Raw genomic sequence first — 21,468 nt, forward strand, 5'->3', positions numbered from 1 at the left:
AGGATAGAGGATAGGATACGATAGAAGATAGGATACGATAGAGGATAGGATATGATAGAGGATAGGATAGGATATGAGATTGAATAGGATAGAGTATAGGATAGGATAGAGGATAAGATAGGATAGAGGATAGGATAGGATAGAGGATAAGATAGGATAGAGGATAGGATAGGATAGAGGATAGGATAGGATAGAGGATAGGATAGGGTAGAGAAGGATAGGATAAGGGATTGGATAAGATGGAGGATCGGACAGGATGGAGGATAGGATAGGATAGGATAGAGGAGAGGATAGGGGATTGGATAGGATAGAGGATAGGATATGATATAGGATAGGATAGGATAGAGGGTAGGATAGGATAGAGGATAGGATAGGAGTGGATAGTGAATAGGATATAGGATTGGATTGGATAGAGGATAGAATAGGATAGAGGATAAGATAGGATAGAGGATAGGATATGATAGAGGATAGGATAGGATAGAGGATAGGATAGGATAGAGGATAGGATAGGGGATTGGATAGAATAGAGGACAGGATAGGATACAGGATAGGATAGGATAGAGGATATGATAGGATAGAGGATAGGATAGGATTGAGGATAGGATAGGATAGAGGATAGGATAGGATATAGAATAGGATAGGATAGAGGGTAGGATAGGATAGAGGATAGGATAGGCTAGAGGATACGATATAGGAGTGGATAGGATAGAGGATAGGATACGATAGAGGATAGGATAGGATAGAGAATAGGATATAGGATTGGATAGGATAGAGGATAGAATAGGATAGAGGATAGGATAGGATAGAGGATAGGATAGGATAGAGGATACAATAGTATAGGAATGAGGAGAGGATAGGATTCAGGATAGGATAGGATAGAGGATAGGATAGATTTGAGGATATGATCGAATTGGGGATAGGATAGCATAGAGGATAGGATAGGATTGAGGATAGGATAGGATAGAGGATAGGATAGGATAGAGAAGAGGATAGGATAGAGGATAGGATAGGATTGAGGATAGGATAGGATTGAGGATAGGATAGGATAGAGGATAAGATAGGATAGAGGATAGGATAGGATAGAGTATAGGATTGGATAGAGGATAGGATAGAGGATTGGATAGGATTGAGGATAGGATACGATAGAGGATCGGATAGGATAGAGTATAGGATTGGATTGAGGATAGGATAGGATAGAGGATAGAATAGGATGGAGAATTGGTTAGGATTGAGAAGAGGATAGGATAGAGGATAGGATAGGATAGCGGAAAGGATAGGATAGAGTATAGAATAGGATAGAGGATAGGATAGGATAGAGGATAGGATAGGATAGAGCATAGGATAGGATAGAGGATAGGATAGGATAGAGGATATGATAGGATAGGATAGAGGATAGGATTGGATAGAGGATAGGATAGGATAGAGGATAGGATAGGATAGAGGATAGGATAGGATAGAGGATAGGATAGGATAGAGGATAGGATAGGATAGAGCATAGGATAGGATAGAGGATAGGATAGGATAGAGGATATGATAGGATAGGATAGAGGATAGGATTGGATAGAGGATAGGATAGGATAGAGGATACGATAGGAGAGAGGATAGGATAAGTTTCAGGATAGGATAGCATAGATGATAGGATGGTATAGAGTATAGGATAGGATTGCATAAATGATAGGATAGGATAGAGGATAGGATAGATTTGAGGATATGATCGAATTGGGGATAGGATAGCATAGAGGATAGGATAGGATAGAGGATAGGATAGGATAGAGGATACAATAGGATAGAGGATACGATAGGATTGAGGATAGGATAGGAATGAGGATAGGATAGGATTGAGGATAGGATAGGGGATTGGATAGAATGGAGGATAGGATAGGATGGAGGATAGGATAGGATCGGATTGAGGATAGGATAGGATAGAGAATAGGATAGGATAGAGGATAGGATAGAGGATTGGATAGGATAGAGGATAGGATACGATAGAAGATAGGATACGATAGAGGATAGAATATGAAAGAGGATAGGATAGGATATGAGATTGAATAGGATAGAGTATAGGATAGGATAGAGGATAAGATAGGATAGAGGATAGGATAGGATAGAGGATAGGATAGGATATAGAATAGGATAGGATAGAGGGTAGGATAGGATAGAGGATAGGATAGGCTAGAGGATACGATATAGGAGTGGATAGGATAGAGGATAGGATACGATAGAGGATAGGATAGGATAGAGAATAGGATATAGGATTGGATAGGATAGAGGATAGAATAGGATAGAGGATAGGATAGGATAGAGGATAGGATAGGATATAGGATAGGATAGGATAGAGGGTAGGATAGGATAGAGGATAGGATAGGATAGGATAGAGAATAGGATATAGGATTGGATAGGATAGAGGATAGAATAGGATACAGGATAGGATAGGATAGAGGATATGATAGAATATAGGATAGGATAGGATAGAGGGTAGGATAGGATAGAGGATAGGATAGGATAGGATAGAGAATAGGATATAGGATTGGATAGGATAGAGGATAGAATAGGATACAGGATAGGATAGGATAGAGGATAGGATAGGATAGGGGATTGGATAGAATAGAGGATAGGATAGGATAGAGGATATGATAGAATATAGGATAGGATAGGATAGAGGGTAGGATAGGATAGAGGATAGGATAGGATAGGATAGAGAATAGGATATAGGATTGGATAGGATAGAGGATAGAATAGGATACAGGATAGGATAGGATAGAGGATAGGATAGGATAGAGGATAGGATAGGATAGAGGATAGGATAGGATAGAGGATAGGATAGGATAGAGGATAAGATAGGATAGAGGATAGGATAGGATAGAGGATAGGATAGGATAGAGGATAGGATAGGATAGAGGATAGGATAGGATAGAGGATAGGATAGGATAGAGGATAGGATAGGATAGAGGATAGGATAGGATAGAGGATAGGATAGGATAGAGGATAGGATAGGATAGAGGATAGGATAGGATAGAGGATAGGATAGGCTAGAGGATACGATATAGGAGTGGATAGGATAGAGGATAGGATACGATAGAGGATAGGATAGGATAGAGGATAGGATAGGGTAGCGGAAAGGATAGGATAGAGTATAGAATAGGATAGAGGATAAGATAGGATAGAGGTTAGGATATGATAGAGTATAGGATAGTATAGAGAATAGGATATAGGATTGGATAGGATAGAGGATAGAATAGGATAGAGGATAGGATAGGATAGAGGATACGATAGGATAGGATAGATGATATTATAGTAAAGAGGATAGGATATGATAGAGGATAGGATACGGGACTGGATAGGATAGAGGATAGGATAGGATAGAGGATAGGATAGGATAGAGGATAGGATAGGATAGAGGATAGGATAGGATAGAGGATAGGATAGGATAGAGGATAGGATAGGATAGAGGATAGGATAGGATAGAGGATAGGATAGGATAGAGGATAGGATAGGATAGAGGATAGGATAGGATAGAGGATAGGATAGGATAGAGGATAGGATAGGATAGAGGATAGGATAGGATAGACGATAGGATAGGATAGAGGATATGATAGGATAGGATAGAGGATAGGATTGGGTAGAGGATAGGATAGGATAGAGGATGGGATAGGATAGAGGATAGGATAGGATAGAGCATAGGATAGGATAGAGGATAGGATAGGATAGGATAGATGATATCATAGTAAAGAGGATAGGATATGATAGAGGATAGGATAGGGGACTGGATAGGATAGAGGATAGGATAGGATAGAGGATACGATATAGGATTGGATAGGATAGAGGATAGGATACGATAGAGGATAGGATAGGATAGAGCATAGGATAGGATAGAGGATAGGATAGGATAGAGGATATGATAGGATAGGATAGAGGATAGGATTGGATAGAGGATAGGATAGGATAGAGGATAGGATAGGATAGAGGATAGGATAGGATAGAGGATAGGATAGGATAGAGGATAGGATAGGATAGAGGATAGGATAGGATAGAGGATAGGATAGGATAGGGTAGATGATATTATAGTAAAGAGGATAGGATATGATAGAGGATAGGATAGGGGACTGGATGGGATAGAGGATAGGATAGGATAGAGGATAGGATAGGATAGAGGATATGATAGGATAGGATAGAGGATAGGATTGGATAGAGGATAGGATAGGATAGAGGATAGGATAGGATAGAGGATAGGATAGGATAGAGGATAGGATAGGATAGAGGATAGGATAGGATAGAGGATAGGAAAGGATAGAGGATAGGATAGGATAGGATAGATGATATTATAGTAAAGAGGATAGGATATGATAGAGGATATGATAGAGGACTGGATAGGATAGAGGATAGGATAGGATAGAGGATAGGATAGGATAGAGGATGCGATATAGCATTGGATAGGATAGAGGATAGGATACGATAGAGGATAGGATAGAATAGAGGATAGGATAGGATACAGGATAGGATAGGATAGAGGATATGATAGGATAGAGGATAGGATAGGATAGAGTATAGGATGGGACAGAGGATAGGATAGGATAGAGGATAGGATAGGATAGGATAGAGGATAGGATAGTTGATATTATAGTAAAGAGGATAGGATATGATTGAGGATAGGATAGGGGACTGGATAGGATAGAGGATAGGATAGGATAGAGGATAGGATAGGATAGAGGATAGGATAGGATAGGATAGAGGATAGGATACGATAGAGGAATGGATAGGATAGAGGATAGGATAGGATAGAGGATAGGATAGGCTAGAGGATACGATATAGGAGTGGATAGGATAGAGGATAGGATACGATAGAGGATAGGATAGGATATAGGATAGGGTAGCGGATAGGATAGGATAGAGGATAGGATAGGATAGAGCATAGGATAGGATAGAGGATAGGATAGGATAGAGGATATGATAGGATAGGATAGAGGATAGGATTGGATAGAGGATAGGATAGGATAGAGGATAGGATAGGATAGAGGATAGGATAGGATAGAGGATAGGATAGGATAGAGGATAGGATAGGATAGAGCATAGGATAGGATAGAGGATAGGATAGGATAGAGGATATGATAGGATAGGATAGAGGATAGGATTGGATAGAGGATAGGATAGGATAGAGGATACGATAGGAGAGAGGATAGGATAAGTTTCAGGATAGGATAGCATAGATGATAGGATGGTATAGAGTATAGGATAGGATTGCATAAATGATAGGATAGGATAGAGGATAGGATAGATTTGAGGATATGATCGAATTGGGGATAGGATAGCATAGAGGATAGGATAGGATAGAGGATAGGATAGGATAGAGGATACAATAGGATAGAGGATACGATAGGATTGAGGATAGGATAGGAATGAGGATAGGATAGGATTGAGGATAGGATAGGGGATTGGATAGAATGGAGGATAGGATAGGATGGAGGATAGGATAGGATAGGATTGAGGATAGGATAGGATAGAGAATAGGATAGGATAGAGGATAGGATAGAGGATTGGATAGGATAGAGGATAGGATACGATAGAAGATAGGATACGATAGAGGATAGAATATGAAAGAGGATAGGATAGGATATGAGATTGAATAGGATAGAGTATAGGATAGGATAGAGGATAAGATAGGATAGAGGATAGGATAGGATAGAGGATAGGATAGGATATAGAATAGGATAGGATAGAGGGTAGGATAGGATAGAGGATAGGATAGGCTAGAGGATACGATATAGGAGTGGATAGGATAGAGGATAGGATACGATAGAGGATAGGATAGGATAGAGAATAGGATATAGGATTGGATAGGATAGAGGATAGAATAGGATAGAGGATAGGATAGGATAGAGGATAGGATAGGATATAGGATAGGATAGGATAGAGGGTAGGATAGGATAGAGGATAGGATAGGATAGGATAGAGAATAGGATATAGGATTGGATAGGATAGAGGATAGAATAGGATACAGGATAGGATAGGATAGAGGATATGATAGAATATAGGATAGGATAGGATAGAGGGTAGGATAGGATAGAGGATAGGATAGGATAGGATAGAGAATAGGATATAGGATTGGATAGGATAGAGGATAGAATAGGATACAGGATAGGATAGGATAGAGGATAGGATAGGATAGGGGATTGGATAGAATAGAGGATAGGATAGGATAGAGGATATGATAGAATATAGGATAGGATAGGATAGAGGGTAGGATAGGATAGAGGATAGGATAGGATAGGATAGAGAATAGGATATAGGATTGGATAGGATAGAGGATAGAATAGGATACAGGATAGGATAGGATAGAGGATAGGATAGGATAGAGGATAGGATAGGATAGAGGATAGGATAGGATAGAGGATAGGATAGGATAGAGGATAGGATAGGATAGAGGATAGGATAGGATAGAGGATAGGATAGGATAGAGGATAGGATAGGATAGAGGATAGGATAGGATAGAGGATAGGATAGGATAGAGGATAGGATAGGATAGAGGATAGGATAGGATAGAGGATAGGATAGGATAGAGGATAGGATAGGATAGAGGATAGGATAGGATAGAGGATAGGATAGGATAGAGGATAGGATAGGCTAGAGGATACGATATAGGAGTGGATAGGATAGAGGATAGGATACGATAGAGGATAGGATAGGATAGAGGATAGGATAGGGTAGCGGAAAGGATAGGATAGAGTATAGAATAGGATAGAGGATAAGATAGGATAGAGGTTAGGATATGATAGAGTATAGGATAGTATAGAGAATAGGATATAGGATTGGATAGGATAGAGGATAGAATAGGATAGAGGATAGGATAGGATAGAGGATACGATAGGATAGGATAGATGATATTATAGTAAAGAGGATAGGATATGATAGAGGATAGGATACGGGACTGGATAGGATAGAGGATAGGATAGGATAGAGGATAGGATAGGATAGAGGATAGGATAGGATAGAGGATAGGATAGGATAGAGGATAGGATAGGATAGAGGATAGGATAGGATAGAGGATAGGATAGGATAGAGGATAGGATAGGATAGAGGATAGGATAGGATAGAGGATAGGATAGGATAGAGGATAGGATAGGATAGAGGATAGGATAGGATAGAGGATAGGATAGGATAGAGGATAGGATAGGATAGACGATAGGATAGGATAGAGGATATGATAGGATAGGATAGAGGATAGGATTGGGTAGAGGATAGGATAGGATAGAGGATGGGATAGGATAGAGGATAGGATAGGATAGAGCATAGGATAGGATAGAGGATAGGATAGGATAGGATAGATGATATCATAGTAAAGAGGATAGGATATGATAGAGGATAGGATAGGGGACTGGATAGGATAGAGGATAGGATAGGATAGAGGATACGATATAGGATTGGATAGGATAGAGGATAGGATACGATAGAGGATAGGATAGGATAGAGCATAGGATAGGATAGAGGATAGGATAGGATAGAGGATATGATAGGATAGGATAGAGGATAGGATTGGATAGAGGATAGGATAGGATAGAGGATAGGATAGGATAGAGGATAGGATAGGATAGAGGATAGGATAGGATAGAGGATAGGATAGGATAGAGGATAGGATAGGATAGAGGATAGGATAGGATAGGGTAGATGATATTATAGTAAAGAGGATAGGATATGATAGAGGATAGGATAGGGGACTGGATGGGATAGAGGATAGGATAGGATAGAGGATAGGATAGGATAGAGGATATGATAGGATAGGATAGAGGATAGGATTGGATAGAGGATAGGATAGGATAGAGGATAGGATAGGATAGAGGATAGGATAGGATAGAGGATAGGATAGGATAGAGGATAGGATAGGATAGAGGATAGGAAAGGATAGAGGATAGGATAGGATAGGATAGATGATATTATAGTAAAGAGGATAGGATATGATAGAGGATATGATAGAGGACTGGATAGGATAGAGGATAGGATAGGATAGAGGATAGGATAGGATAGAGGATGCGATATAGCATTGGATAGGATAGAGGATAGGATACGATAGAGGATAGGATAGAATAGAGGATAGGATAGGATACAGGATAGGATAGGATAGAGGATATGATAGGATAGAGGATAGGATAGGATAGAGTATAGGATGGGACAGAGGATAGGATAGGATAGAGGATAGGATAGGATAGGATAGAGGATAGGATAGTTGATATTATAGTAAAGAGGATAGGATATGATTGAGGATAGGATAGGGGACTGGATAGGATAGAGGATAGGATAGGATAGAGGATAGGATAGGATAGAGGATAGGATAGGATAGGATAGAGGATAGGATACGATAGAGGAATGGATAGGATAGAGGATAGGATAGGATAGAGGATAGGATAGGCTAGAGGATACGATATAGGAGTGGATAGGATAGAGGATAGGATACGATAGAGGATAGGATAGGATATAGGATAGGGTAGCGGAAAGGATAGGATAGAGTATAGAATAGGATAGAGGATAAGATAGGATAGAGGTTAGGATATGATAGAGTATAGGATATGATAGAGGAGAGGATAGGGGATTGGATAGGATAGAGGATAGGATATGATATAGGATAGGATAGGATAGAGGGTAGGATAGGATAGAGGATAGGATAGGATAGAGGATACGATATTATGGAGGATAGGATAGAATAGACGATAGGATAGGATAGAGGATAGGATATGATAGATGATAGGATAGGATAGAGGATAGGATAGGATAGGATAGGATTGAGGATAGGATAGGATTGAGGATAGGATGGGATAGAGGATAGGATAGGATAGAGGATACAATAGGATAGAGGATACGATAGGATTGAGGATAGTATAGGAATGAGGATAGGAAAGGATTGAGGATAGGATAGGGGATTGGATAGGATGGAGGATAGGATAGGATAGGATTGAGGATAGGATAGGATAGAGAATAGGATAGGATAGAGGATAGGATAGAGGATTGGATAGGATAGAGGATAGGATACGATAGAAGATAGGATACGATAGAGGATAGGATATGATAGAGGATAGGATAGGATATGAGATTGAATAGGATAGAGGATAGGATAGGATAGAGGATAGGATAGGATTGAGGAGAGGATAGGATAGAGGATAGGATAGAGGATAGGATAGGATTGAGGAGAGGATAGGATAGGATAGGATTGAGGATAGGATAGGATTGAGGATAGGATGGGATAGAGGATAGGATAGGATAGAGGATACAATAGGATAGAGGATACGATAGGATTGAGGATAGGATAGGAATGAGGATAGGATAGGATTGAGGATAGGATAGGGGATTGGATAGGATGGAGGATAGGATAGGATAGGATTGAGGATAGGATAGGATAGAGAATAGGATAGGATAGAGGATAGGATAGAGGATTGGATAGGATAGAGGATAGGATACGATAGAAGATAGGATACGATAGAGGATAGGATATGATAGAGGATAGGATAGGATATGAGATTGAATAGGATAGAGGATAGGATATGATAGAGGATAGGATAGGATATGAGATTGAATAGGATAGAGGATAGGATAGGATAGAGGATAGGATAGGATAGAGGATAGGATAGGATAGAGGATAGGATAGGGTAGAGAAGGATAGGATAGGGGATTGGATAAGATGGAGGATCGGACAGGATGGAGGATAGGATAGGATAGGATTGAGTATAGGATAGGATAGAGGATAGGATAGGATAGAGGATAGGATAGGATTGAGGATAGGATAGGATAGAGGATAGGATAGGATAGAGGATACAATAGTATAGGAATGAGGAGAGGATAGGATTCAGGATAGGATAGGATAGAGGATAGGATAGATTTGAGGATATGATCGAATTGGGGATAGGATAGCATAGAGGATAGGATAGGATTGAGGATAGGATAGGATAGAGGATAGGATAGGATAGAGAAGAGGATAGGATAGAGGATAGGATAGGGTTCAGGATAGGATAGGATTGAGGATAGGATAGGATAGAGGATAGGATAGGATAGAGGATACGATAGGATAGAGGGTAGGATAGGATAGAGGGTAGGATAGGATAGAGGATACGATAGAGGATTGGATAGGATAGAGGATAGGATAGGATAGTGGATAGGATAAGATAGAGGATATGATAGAATAGAGTACAGGATAGGATAGAGGATAAGATAGGGTAGAGGATAGGATAGGATAGAGGATAGGATAGGATAGAGGATAGGATACAGGATTGGATAGGATAGAGGATAGGATAGGATAGAGAATATTATAATATAGAAGATAGGATAAGATAGAGGATAGGATAGAGGATTGGATAGGATAGAGGATAGGATACGATAGAGGATAGGATAGGATTGGATAGTGAATAGGATATAGGATTGGATTGGATAGAGGATACAATAGTATAGGAATGAGGAGAGGATAGGATTCAGGATAGGATAGGATAGAGGATAGGATAGATTTGAGGATATGATCGAATTGGGGATAGGATAGCATAGAGGATAGGATAGGATTGAGGATAGGATAGGATAGAGGATAGGATAGGATAGAGAAGAGGATAGGATAGAGGATAGGATAGGATTGAGGATAGGATAGGATTGAGGATAGGATAGGATAGAGGATAAGATAGGATAGAGGATAGAATAGGATAGAGTATAGGATTGGATAGAGGATAGGATAGAGGATTGGATAGGATTGAGGATAGGATACGATAGAGGATCGGATAGGATAGAGTATAGGATTGGATTGAGGATAGGATAGGATAGAGGATAGAATAGGATGGAGAATTGGTTAGGATTGAGAAGAGGATAGGATAGAGGATAGGATAGGATAGAGGATAGGATAGGATAGAGGATACGATAGGAGAGAGGATAGGATAAGTTTCAGGATAGGATAGCATAGATGATAGGATGGTATAGAGTATAGGATAGGATTGCATAAATGATAGGATAGGATAGAGGATAGGATAGATTTGAGGATATGATCGAATTGGGGATAGGATAGCATAGAGGATAGGATAGGATAGAGGATAGGATAGAATACGAGATACGATAGGATTGAGGATAGGATAGGGTTCAGGATAGGATAGGATAGAGGATAGGATAGGATAGAGGATAGAATAGGATAGAGGATAGGATAGGATAGAGGATATTATAGGATAAAGGATAAGATAGTGTAGTATATAGTATACGATAGAGGATATTATATGATAGAGGATAGGATAGGATAGAGTATTTTATAGGATTGGGGATAGGATTGGATAGAGGATAGGATAGGATAGGATTGAGGATAGGATAGGATAGAGGATACGATAGAATTGAGGCTAGGATAGGATAGAGGATACGATAGGATAAAGGGTAGGATAGGATAGAGGGTAGGATAGGATAGAGGATACGATAGAGGATTGGATAGGATAGAGGATAGGATACGATAGTGGATACGATAGGATAGGATAGAGAATAGGATAGGATAGATGATATTACAGGATAGAGGATAGGATAGGATAGAGGATACGATATTATGGAGGATAGGATAGGATAGACGATAGGATAGGATAGAGGAAAGAATTGCGGATTGGATAGCATAGAGGATAGGATAGGATAGAGGATAGGATAGAATACGGGATACGATAGCGTTGAGGATAGGATAGGGTTCAGGATAGGATAGGATTGAGGATAGGATAGGATTTAGGATAGGATAGGATAGAGGATACGATAGGATAGAGGGTAGGATAGGATAGAGGGTAGGATAGGATAGAGGATACGATAGAGGATTGGATAGGATAGAGGATAGGATAGGATAGTGGATAGGATAAGATAGAGGATATGATAGAATAGAGTACAGGATAGGATAGAGGATAAGATAGGGTAGAGGATAGGATAGGATAGAGGATAGGATAGGATAGAGGATAGGATACAGGATTGGATAGGATAGAGGATAGGATAGGATAGAGAATATTATAATATAGAAGATAGGATAAGATAGAGGATAGGATAGAGGATTGGATAGGATAGAGGATAGGATACGATAGAGGATAGGATAGGATTGGATAGTGAATAGGATATAGGATTGGATTGGATAGAGGATACAATAGTATAGGAATGAGGAGAGGATAGGATTCAGGATAGGATAGGATAGAGGATAGGATAGATTTGAGGATATGATCGAATTGGGGATAGGATAGCATAGAGGATAGGATAGGATTGAGGATAGGATAGGATAGAGGATAGGATAGGATAGAGAAGAGGATAGGATAGAGGATAGGATAGGATTGAGGATAGGATAGGATTGAGGATAGGATAGGATAGAGGATAAGATAGGATAGAGGATAGGATAGGATAGAGTATAGGATTGGATAGAGGATAGGATAGAGGATTGGATAGGATTGAGGATAGGATACGATAGAGGATCGGATAGGATAGAGTATAGGATTGGATTGAGGATAGGATAGGATAGAGGATAGAATAGGATGGAGAATTGGTTAGGATTGAGAAGAGGATAGGATAGAGGATAGGATAGGATAGAGGATAGGATAGGATAGAGGATACGATAGGAGAGAGGATAGGATAAGTTTCAGGATAGGATAGCATAGATGATAGGATGGTATAGAGTATAGGATAGGATTGCATAAATGATAGGATAGGATAGAGGATAGGATAGATTTGAGGATATGATCGAATTGGGGATAGGATAGCATAGAGGATAGGATAGGATAGAGGATAGGATAGAATACGAGATACGATAGGATTGAGGATAGGATAGGGTTCAGGATAGGATAGGATAGAGGATAGGATAGGATAGAGGATAGAATAGGATAGAGGATAGGATAGGATAGAGGATATTATAGGATAAAGGATAAGATAGTGTAGTATATAGTATACGATAGAGGATATTATATGATAGAGGATAGGATAGGATAGAGTATTTTATAGGATTGGGGATAGGATTGGATAGAGGATAGGATAGGATAGGATTGAGGATAGGATAGGATAGAGGATACGATAGAATTGAGGCTAGGATAGGATAGAGGATACGATAGGATAAAGGGTAGGATAGGATAGAGGGTAGGATAGGATAGAGGATACGATAGAGGATTGGATAGGATAGAGGATAGGATACGATAGTGGATACGATAGGATAGGATAGAGAATAGGATAGGATAGATGATATTACAGGATAGAGGATAGGATAGGATAGAGGATACGATATTATGGAGGATAGGATAGGATAGACGATAGGATAGGATAGAGGAAAGAATTGCGGATTGGATAGCATAGAGGATAGGATAGGATAGAGGATAGGATAGAATACGGGATACGATAGCGTTGAGGATAGGATAGGGTTCAGGATAGGATAGGATTGAGGATAGGATAGGATTTAGGATAGGATAGGATAGAGGATACGATAGGATAGAGGGTAGGATAGGATAGAGGGTAGGATAGGATAGAGGATACGATAGAGGATTGGATAGGATAGAGGATAGGATAGGATAGTGGATAGGATAAGATAGAGGATATGATAGAATAGAGTACAGGATAGGATAGAGGATAAGATAGGGTAGAGGATAGGATAGGATAGAGGATAGGATAGGATAGAGGATAGGATACAGGATTGGATAGGATAGAGGATAGGATAGGATAGAGAATATTATAATATAGAAGATAGGATAAGATAGAGGATAGGATAGAGGATTGGATAGGATAGAGGATAGGATACGATAGAGGATAGGATAGGATTGGATAGTGAATAGGATATAGGATTGGATTGGATAGAGGATACAATAGTATAGGAATGAGGAGAGGATAGGATTCAGGATAGGATAGGATAGAGGATAGGATAGATTTGAGGATATGATCGAATTGGGGATAGGATAGCATAGAGGATAGGATAGGATAGAGGATAGGATAGAATACGAGATACGATAGGATTGAGGATAGGATAGGGTTCAGGATAGGATAGGATAGAGGATAGGATAGGATAGAGGATAGAATAGGATAGAGGATAGGATAGGATAGAGGATATTATAGGATAAAGGATAAGATAGTGTAGTATATAGTATACGATAGAGGATATTATATGATAGAGGATAGGATAGGATAGAGTATTTTATAGGATTGGGGATAGGATTGGATAGAGGATAGGATAGGATAGGATTGAGGATAGGATAGGATAGAGGATACGATAGAATTGAGGCTAGGATAGGATAGAGGATACGATAGGATAAAGGGTAGGATAGGATAGAGGGTAGGATAGGATAGAGGATACGATAGAGGATTGGATAGGATAGAGGATAGGATACGATAGTGGATACGATAGGATAGGATAGAGAATAGGATAGGATAGATGATATTACAGGATAGAGGATAGGATAGGATAGAGGATACGATATTATGGAGGATAGGATAGGATAGACGATAGGATAGGATAGAGGAAAGAATTGCGGATTGGATAGCATAGAGGATAGGATAGGATAGAGGATAGGATAGAATACGGGATACGATAGCGTTGAGGATAGGATAGGGTTCAGGATAGGATAGGATTGAGGATAGGATAGGATTTAGGATAGGATAGGATAGAGGATACGATAGGATAGAGGGTAGGATAGGATAGAGGGTAGGATAGGATAGAGGATACGATAGAGGATTGGATAGGATAGAGGATAGGATAGGATAGTGGATAGGATAAGATAGAGGATATGATAGAATAGAGTACAGGATAGGATAGAGGATAAGATAGGGTAGAGGATAGGATAGGATAGAGGATAGGATAGGATAGAGGATAGGATACAGGATTGGATAGGATAGAGGATAGGATAGGATAGAGAATATTATAATATAGAAGATAGGATAAGATAGAGGATAGGATAGAGGATTGGATAGGATAGAGGATAGGATACGATAGAGGATAGGATAGGATTGGATAGTGAATAGGACATAGGATTGGATTGGATAGAGGATAGAATAGGATAGAGGATAAGATAGGATAGAGGATAGGATATGATAGAGGATAGGATATTATAGAGGATAGGATAGGATAGAGGATAGGATAGGGGATTGGATAGAATAGAGGATAGGATAGGATACAGGATAGGATAGGATAGAGGATATGATAGGATAGAGGATAGGATAGGATAGAGGATAGGATAGGATAGAGAATAGGATAGGATAGAGGATAGGATAGGATAGAGGATCGGATAGGATAGGATAGATGATATTATAGTAAAGAGGATAGGATATGATAGAGGATAGGATAGGGGACTGGATAGGATAGAGGATAGGATAGGATAGAGGATAGGATAGGATAGAGGATAGGATAGGATAGAGGATAGGATAGGCTAGAGGATACGATATAGGAGTGGATAGGATAGAGGATAGGATAGGATAGAGGATAGGATAGGATAGAGGATAGGATAGGATAGCGGAAAGATAGGATAGAGTATAGAATAGGATAGAGGATAGGATAGGATAGAGGATAGGATAGGATAGAGTATAGGATAGGATAGAGGATAGGATAGGATAGAGGATATGATAGGATAGGATAGAGGATAGGATTGGATAGAGGATAGGATAGAATACGAGATACGATAGGATTGAGGATAGGATAGGGTTCAGGATAGGATAGGATAGAGGATAGGATAGGATAGAGGATAGAATAGGATAGAGGATAGGATAGGATAGAGGATCGGATAGGATAGGATAGATGATATTATAGTAAAGAGGATAGGATATGATAGAGGATAGGATAGGGGACTGGATAGGATAGAGGATAGGATAGGATAGAGGATAGGATAGGATAGAGGATAGGATAGGATAGAGGATAGGATAGAGGATAGGATAGGATAGAGGATAGGATAGGATAGAGGATAGGATAGGATAGAGGATAGGATAGGATAGAGGATAGGATAGGATAGAGGATAGGATAGGATAGAGGATAGGATAGGCTAGAGGATACGATATAGGAGTGGATAGGATAGAGGATAGGATAGGATAGAGGATAGGATAGGATAGAGGATAGGATAGGATAGCGGAAAGATAGGATAGAGTATAGAATAGGATAGAGGATAGGATAGGATAGAGGATAGGATAGGATAGAGTATAGGATAGGATAGAGGATAGGATAGGATAGAGGATATGATAGGATAGGATAGAGGATAGGATTGGATAGAGGATAGGATAGGATAGAGGATAGGATAGGGGATTGGATAGAATAGAGGATAGGATAGGGTACAGGATAGGATAGGATAGAGGATATGATAGGATAGAGGATAGGATATGATAGAGGATAGGATAGGATAGAGGATAGGATAGGATAGGATAGAGGATAGGATAGGATAGAGGATAGGATAGGATAGAGGATAGGATAGGATAGAGGATAGGATAGGATAGGGGATTGGATAGAATAGAGGATAGGATAGGATACAGGATAGGATAGGATAGAGGATATGATAGGATAGAGGATAGGATAGGATAGAGGATAGGATAGGATAGAGGATAGGATAGGATAGAGGATAGGATAGGATAGCGGAAAGATAGGATAGAGTATAGAATAGGATAGAGGATAGGATAGGATAGAGGATAGGATAGGATAGAGCATAGGATAGGATAGAGGATAGGATAGGATAGAGGATATGATAGGATAGGATAGAGGATAGGATTGGATAGAGGATAGGATAGGATAGAGGATAGGATAGGGGATTGGATAGAATAGAGGATAGGATAGGGTACAGGATAGGATAGGATAGAGGATATGATAGGATAGAGGATAGGATAGGATAGAGGATAGGATAGGATAGAGGATAGGATAGGATAGAGGATAGGATAGGATAGAGGATAGGATAGGATAGAGGATAGGATAGGATAGAGGATAGGATAGGATAGGGGATTGGATAGAATAGAGGATAGGATAGGATACAGGATAGGATAGGATAGAGGATATGATAGGATAGAGGATAGGATAGGATAGAGGACAGGATGGGATAGAGGATAGGATAGGATAGAGGATAGGATAGGATAGGATAGAGGATAGGATAGTTGATATTATAGTAAAGAGGATAGGATATGATAGAGGATAGGATAGGGGACTGGATAGGATAGAGGATAGGATAGGATAGGGGATTGGATAGGATAGAGGATAGGATATGATATAGGATAGGATAGGATAGAGGATAGGATATGATATAGGATAGGATAGGATAGAGGGTAGGATAGGATAGAGGATAGGATAGGATTGGATAGTGAATAGGATATAGGATTGGATTGGATAGAGTATAGAATAGGATAGAGGATAGGATAGGGGACTGGATAGGATAGAGGATAGGATAGGATAGGGGATTGGATAGGATAGAGGATAGGATATGATATAGGATAGGATAGGATAGAGGATAGGATAGGATAGAGGATAGGATAGGATAGAGGATAGGATAGGATAGAGGATAGGATAGAGGATAGGATGGGATAGAGGATAGGATAGGATAGAGGATAGGATAGGATAGAGGATAGGATAGGCTAGAGGATACGATATAGGATTGGATAGGATAGAGGATAGGATACGATAGAGGATAGGATAGAATAGAGGATAGGATAGGATAGAGGATAGGATAGGATATAGGATACGATATGGGATTGGATAGGATAGAGGATAGGATTGGATAGAGGATAGGATAGGATAGAGGATAGGATAGGATAGAGGATAGGATAGGATAGAGCATAGGATAGGATAGAGGATAGGATAGGATAGAGGATATGATAGGATAGGATAGAGGATAGGATTGGATAGAGGATAGGATAGGATAGAGGATAGGATAGGATAGAGGATAGGATATGATAGAGGATAGGATAGGGGACTGGATAGGATAGAGGATAGGATAGGATAGAGGATATGATAGGATAGGATAGAGGATAGGATTGGATAGAGGATAGGACAGGATAGAGGATAGGATAGGATAGAGGATAGGATAGGATAGGATAGAGGATATGATAGGATAGAGGACAGGATAGGATAGAGGATAGGATAGGATAGAGGATAGGATAGGATAGAGGATAGGATAGGATAGAGTATAGGATAGGATAGAGGATAGGATAGGATAGAGGATATGATAGGATAGGATAGAGGATAGGATTGGATAGAGGATAGGATAGGATAGACGATAGGATAGGGGATTGGATAGAATAGAGGATAGGATAGGGTACAGGATAGGATAGGATAGAGGATATGATAGGATAGAGGATAGGATAGGATAGAGGATAGGATAGGATAGAGGATAGGATAGGATAGAGGATAGGATAGGATAGAGGATAGGATAGGATAGAGGATAGGATAGGATAGGGTAGATGATATTATAGTAAAGAGGATAGGATATGATAGAGGATAGGATAGGGGACTGGATGGGATAGAGGATAGGATAGGATAGAGGATAGGATAGGATAGAGGATATGATAGGATAGGATAGAGGATAGGATTGGATAGAGGATAGGATAGGATAGAGGATAGGATAGGATAGAGGATAGGATAGGATAGAGGATAGGATAGGATAGAGGATAGGATAGGATAGAGGATAGGAAAGGATAGAGGATAGGATAGGATAGGATAGATGATATTATAGTAAAGAGGATAGGATATGATAGAGGATATGATAGAGGACTGGATAGGATAGAGGATAGGATAGGATAGAGGATAGGATAGGATAGGATAGGATTGAGGATAGGATAGGATTGAGGATAGGATGGGATAGAGGATAGGATAGGATAGAGGATACAATAGGATAGAGGATACGATAGGATTGAGGATAGGATAGGAATGAGGATAGGATAGGATTGAGGATAGGATAGGGGATTGGATAGGATGGAGGATAGGATAGGATAGGATTGAGGATAGGATAGGATAGAGAATAGGATAGGATAGAGGATAGGATAGAGGATTGGATAGGATAGAGGATAGGATACGATAGAAGATAGGATACGATAGAGGATAGGATATGATAGAGGATAGGATAGGATATTAGATTGAATAGGATAGAGGATAGGATAGGATAGAGGATAGGATAGGATTGAGGAGAGGATAGGATAGAGGATAGGATAGAGGATAGGATAGGATTGAGGAGAGGATAGGATAGGATAGGATTGAGGATAGGATAGGATTGAGGATAGGATGGGATAGAGGATAGGATAGGATAGAGGATACAATAGGATAGAGGATACGATAGGATTGAGGATAGGATAGGAATGAGGATAGGATAGGATTGAGGATAGGATAGGGGATTGGATAGGATGGAGGATAGGATAGGATAGGATTGAGGATAGGATAGGATAGAGAATAGGATAGGATAGAGGATAGGATAGAGGATTGGATAGGATAGAGGATAGGATACGATAGAAGATAGGATACGATAGAGGATAGGATATGATAGAGGATAGGATAGGATATGAGATTGAATAGGATAGAGGATAGGATATGATAGAGGATAGGATAGGATATGAGATTGAATAGGATAGAGGATAGGATAGGATAGAGGATAGGATAGGATAGAGGATAGGATAGGATAGAGGATAGGATAGGGTAGAGAAGGATAGGATAGGGGATTGGATAAGATGGAGGATCGGACAGGATGGAGGATAGGATAGGATAGGATTGAGTATAGGATAGGATAGAGGATAGGATAGGATAGAGGATAGGATAGGATTGAGGATAGGATAGGATAGAGGATAGGATAGGATAGAGGATACAATAGTATAGGAATGAGGAGAGGATAGGATTCAGGATAGGATAGGATAGAGGATAGGATAGATTTGAGGATATGATCGAATTGGGGATAGGATAGCATAGAGGATAGGATAGGATTGAGGATAGGATAGGATAGAGGATAGGATAGGATAGAGAAGAGGATAGGATAGAGGATAGGATAGGATTGAGGATAGGATAGGATTGAGGATAGGATAGGATAGAGGATAAGATAGGATAGAGGATAGGATAGGATAGAGTATAGGATTGGATAGAGGATAGGATAGAGGATTGGATAGGATTGAGGATAGGATACGATAGAGGATCGGATAGGATAGAGTATAGGATTGGATTGAGGATAGGATAGGATAGAGGATAGAATAGGATGGAGAATTGGTTAGGATTGAGAAGAGGATAGGATAGAGGATAGGATAGGATAGAGGATAGGATAGGATAGAGGATACGATAGGAGAGAGGATAGGATAAGTTTCAGGATAGGATAGCATAGATGATAGGATGGTATAGAGTATAGGATAGGATTGCATAAATGATAGGATAGGATAGAGGATAGGATAGATTTGAGGATATGATCGAATTGGGGATAGGATAGCATAGAGGATAGGATAGGATAGAGGATAGGATAGAATACGAGATACGATAGGATTGAGGATAGGATAGGGTTCAGGATAGGATAGGATAGAGGATAGGATAGGATAGAGGATAGAATAGGATAGAGGATAGGATAGGATAGAGGATATTATAGGATAAAGGATAAGATAGTGTAGTATATAGTATACGATAGAGGATATTATATGATAGAGGATAGGATAGGATAGAGTATTTTATAGGATTGGGGATAGGATTGGATAGAGGATAGGATAGGATAGGATTGAGGATAGGATAGGATAGAGGATACGATAGAATTGAGGCTAGGATAGGATAGAGGATACGATAGGATAAAGGGTAGGATAGGATAGAGGGTAGGATAGGATAGAGGATACGATAGAGGATTGGATAGGATAGAGGATAGGATACGATAGTGGATACGATAGGATAGGATAGAGAATAGGATAGGATAGATGATATTACAGGATAGAGGATAGGATAGGATAGAGGATACGATATTATGGAGGATAGGATAGGATAGACGATAGGATAGGATAGAGGAAAGAATTGCGGATTGGATAGCATAGAGGATAGGATAGGATAGAGGATAGGATAGAATACGGGATACGATAGCGTTGAGGATAGGATAGGGTTCAGGATAGGATAGGATTGAGGATAGGATAGGATTTAGGATAGGATAGGATAGAGGATACGATAGGATAGAGGGTAGGATAGGATAGAGGGTAGGATAGGATAGAGGATACGATAGAGGATTGGATAGGATAGAGGATAGGATAGGATAGTGGATAGGATAAGATAGAGGATATGATAGAATAGAGTACAGGATAGGATAGAGGATAAGATAGGGTAGAGGATAGGATAGGATAGAGGATAGGATAGGATAGAGGATAGGATACAGGATTGGATAGGATAGAGGATAGGATAGGATAGAGAATATTATAATATAGAAGATAGGATAAGATAGAGGATAGGATAGAGGATTGGATAGGATAGAGGATAGGATACGATAGAGGATAGGATAGGATTGGATAGTGAATAGGACATAGGATTGGATTGGATAGAGGATAGAATAGGATAGAGGATAAGATAGGATAGAGGATAGGATATGA

The sequence above is a fragment of the Halictus rubicundus genome, unplaced genomic scaffold, assembly GCF_050948215.1.
Source record: "Halictus rubicundus isolate RS-2024b unplaced genomic scaffold, iyHalRubi1_principal scaffold0095, whole genome shotgun sequence".
NCBI classification, from domain to species: Eukaryota; Metazoa; Arthropoda; class Insecta; order Hymenoptera; family Halictidae; genus Halictus; species Halictus rubicundus.